This window comes from Helianthus annuus, chromosome 7, assembly GCF_002127325.2.
Source record: "Helianthus annuus cultivar XRQ/B chromosome 7, HanXRQr2.0-SUNRISE, whole genome shotgun sequence".
NCBI classification, from domain to species: Eukaryota; Viridiplantae; Streptophyta; class Magnoliopsida; order Asterales; family Asteraceae; genus Helianthus; species Helianthus annuus.
The window spans coordinates 95,425,060-95,429,527 of NC_035439.2; positions in this window are offsets into that span (position 1 = coordinate 95,425,060).

Sequence of the window (4,468 nt, forward strand, 5' to 3'; positions counted from 1 at the left end):
CGGTGTGTGTTCACCGCACAAGAATTCATGTTTTAAACGTTAGGCAACGGTCGGATATAATTAAAAAAATCAGTTTTAACCAATATAAATAACCAACTTAAATCTAATTTTTTACCACACCCATTCTCAATCTTACTCTAAAAATCTTTCAAATACAACACAAAGCCAAACCGAGCAATGGAGAACCAACCCCGCGAAGCCAAGAAAAAGTCCGTCGGCTCTAACACTAAGGGACACGGCTCGCAACCGTCTCGTGGTGGTTCGAGCGGTGCAAGTGCACAATCACAACCCCCTTTCGGATATACTTCACAACCCCCGTTTTTTTACCAACAACCTTCACACCCCTCCTTTTACAACACCTAACCACAACCCCCTTTCGGCTATTTTCAAAATTTGTTATCAATGGATCCTCAATCCCCCGCCTTCGACCCGTACGGTTTTCGTTCCCCACAAGTTCCATCTCCACGAGAAAATGTTGAACGTCCTCTACCTATTAACGAGGACGACGACGAGGACGACGAAGTAGTGCCCGAAACTCAAAATTTGGGCGACTATGAAGATGACACCGACGACGATGAATACAATGTGAATGAAGACGCCGACAACGAAGTAGATGACGCTCGGGGAAAAAAGGCAAAAATGGAGCGCCAATCTTGGACAAAATACCAAGAAGAGGCGTTGGCGAAGGCGTGGGTACATTGCTCTACCAACAAAAAGAAGGGCAATCAACAAACCCGCGATGGTTTTTGGCGTAGGATTTTAGATCTTTATAACGCCACCGTTGGCGGAAGTAACCGGACCGTGCATCAAGTACGGTCTAAATAGAACCCGATGATGACGAAAATAAGCTTTTTCAACGGCCTATATCAACAAGCGGTAAAAATTATATTTTTTAACGTTGTATATTTTTTTAAATTATTTTTTTTAACGTTGTAAAAATTATATTTTTTAACGTTATATATTTTTTAACACTTGTTATTTTATAATATGTAGGATCGCACAAGAGAAAGCGGGTGTAGCGATCTCAACGTGATGAAAATCGCTTTAAAGGATTTTCAAGATAGATATCCGAGCGGTTTTCAACATGTCGAGGCATGGGAGGTCATTTGAAAACACGACAAATGGGCCCAAGTCCAATTGTTGGGTGAGGAAGGGGAAGGTTCGGCACAAAAAAGAAAGCCCGTTGACGTGGACCCTTCCATACCCGATATGAACGAAGACCCCTCGCCACAAAGAACACAACCGCGAGACAAGCGTCAAGCGACATCGTCCGAGGGCTCGGCCGAGTTGGTGGCACAATTCAAAGAGTACACCGCCATGAAAGAAGCGAAGCACACGATTGAATTGGAGGCGATTGAATTGAGGAAGAAAAGAGAGTCGGAGGCTCGCGATCTCATAACGAAACAACGCGAGACGATGAGAAACTACGTGCACGATCGAGATATGAGAATATTCCTCAAGCCGCACGACGATACTCCGTCGGAAATGTTGCCGTTCATCCTCGCCCGAAAGCGCGAGATCGCTAACAAGTACGGGTGGCCGTGTAATTTCTAAAATTTTTAGGTAGTATTGCGATGTAATTTTTATTTTATTAAATTAAATGTGGTTTTTTATTTTATGAAATTATGTTTTACTTTTTATAAAAATATTTTCTTAATTAAAAAAATAAAAAAACAAGTCCCCCAAGAGAGGAGTGCCGCCATCAAATTGAGGGTGTGAGGGGAGTTAAGAGGGGAGTTGACATGGCCCGTGTTGATTGGCCGTGAGTAAGAGAGGTCACTCCCCTAAGAGAGGAGTGCCCCTCTCACCCTTATATAGTGAATTTAGATCACCAAGATCATGACACATAGGTCTACAAGTGTTACAAGATGGTCCCATCTGTCCCTAATGCATGAAATAGCAGTGGAGGAGTCCCTGGTATATAAAAACAAGCTTTTAAGTCGGTTAACAGACCTGTACTCGCACCTACAGGTGATTTCTATCGCTGGCATGTCCACGCGGCCCGCGTAAGAGTCCCTAAGGGGCTTACGCAACCGGTATGGCTCCCCAGAACCAGCCAAACAAGTTTCAACAATTGCAATTCAGCCCCTGGTCCTTTTTAAACGTGGTTTTAAGTTGTTTTCTTGCATTTTTACCCCTTTAACTTTACTTTTAAGGGCTCCATCGCATAACCAAACACCGTTAAGTCCTTGGTTAACTTTGTGATCACCCGTAAAGCCTTAAATTTCAACGTTGACGCTTTTAACCCCTCGTATACGAATATTATCATAACTTTCTCATACTTTATCGAAACCTTGTGAAATTTTTATCACTTATTCTAGTGAGCATAATTAACCGTTACAAAGCTTCGGGTTTGCTAAAAGGTCACTCAGAGGTATACTTTAAACATGTTGACACATTTAACCCCTGTAGTTTGTAATTTCTCACTTTCTTTCACAATTAGCTTCGTATGATCCATGATTCATTCGTTTAAGGGTATAAACATCATGTATGGTTATTTAGAGGTACATTTATCCATTGTTGACATTTTGAACCCTTTTATTTACATACTTTCCTTGTTTGACAACTTTAGTCCCTCTAAAGTAATTCTTTACACGTTTTGAGCTCATGACACGTGTTGATATATTATTGGACATAAATTTACGAGGTGTTACATGATTTCACGGTTAAAAGTTAAGATTTAAAAGATAGAAAGGTGTAGGAGTGCGTGTAGATCAAGAAAGTACAAGATTTAGGTTGGAAACTTACAAGAATCGCGAGAAATTGAAAGAAAAGTGGGCTGGAGCGAGCTGGTCGAGTAAGAGCTGTCAACATCAAGTGATGTGACATATGAGGGGTATTTATAGGGTTTCCATAAATGGAAAGTGGGGGAGTGGCTGGTCGATCGGGTGGCAGCCCGATCGGGTGGCAACTCGGTCGGTTGGCCACTCAATTGGAGACTTCGGCGCGACGAGTTTTGCGGTTTCGATTCGCGTGTAGAGCATTGCGATGCGATAGAGTTTCCCATTCAAATTATTTTTAATACCAACTACTATATGTAACATACAATCATCCTAATTAACTTGCGTTTAGCGTCTGCGATTCGATTGCGATTGAGTTACGATTGAGTTTCGATTCATCACCACAATGTAAACATAAATAAACATGCACAAGTAACACATAAAGGCACACACACGTAAAAACAATATCCAGAACACATAATTCGAGTTGTGAATGCGATTGCGATGCGATAAGCGATAAAACATGCGATAAACATCGATTAACCTCGATTATTTAACAAGTACTCCACATAATACAACTAACGTAGAATCATAAATAGACTATCTACAAGTCTAAGAAATCAAAACAGGAATTGAGTAAGGAGAGACAGATCACAGTTAGCAATCTTTTCTCCCTTTGACTTCAATCTTGACTTTGACTTTGACTTTCGAAACACGGGGTGTTACAGCCACCCCTACTTAAGGGAATTCGTCCCGAAATTAGGCCGAAGCCGTAACGAAAAACTGTGGGTACTTCACCTTCATGTCGCTTTCGAGTTCCCAAGTGAACTCTACGCCTCGTTTGCCTTCCCAGCAAACCTTCACAATGGGAATGCGCGAGCGTCTGAGCTGCTTGGTTTGGCGATCCATGATCTCGACAGGCTTCTCCACGAAGTGTAGTGTTTCGTTCACCTGAAGATCTTCTAGAGGTACATACAAATCATGCTCAGCCAAGCACTTTCTGAGGTTCGAAACGTGGAAAGTCGGATGGACGTTGCTAAGTTCCTCCGGTAGTTCGAGTCTGTAAGCCACTTTTCTGATCCTTTCCAGAATCTTAAAGGGTCCAACATATCGAGGCGCAAGCTTTCCTTTCTTGCTGAATCTGACCACACCCTTCCAAGGTGATACCTTTAGGAGTACATGGTCGCCGACGTCAAATTCAAGGGGCTTTCGTCGTCTATCGGCGTAACTTTTCTGACGACTACAAGCTTTCAGCAGATTATCTCGTATTTGGAGGATTTTGTCAGTCGTTTCTTGCAGTAGCTCAGGACTGGTTAATTGCGAGTGTCTGATCTCGTGCCATACAATAGGCGATCGACATTTTCTTCCGTATAATGCCTCAAACGGTGCCATTTGAATGCTGGAATGATAACTGTTATTGTACGAGAATTCGACCAAAGGTAAGTGTGCTTCCCAATTACCACCAAAATCTATGACACACGAACGAAGCATGGCTTCAAGCGTACGAATCATTCTTTTAGTTTGACCGTCGGTTTGGGGATGGAATGCGGTACTTAGATTAAGCATAGTACCGAGAGCAGTTTGAAATGTTTCCCACAGACGCGAGGTAAACCGGGCATCACGGTTAGAGATGATGTCGCGAGGCGTCTGCCGGGTGGTTCGTAGGACAACCCTAAAAAGGTTTAATACAATGCACATTCTATACTTATTTCAGTTAATTGCTTGAATTTGGTAACCACTAGATGATT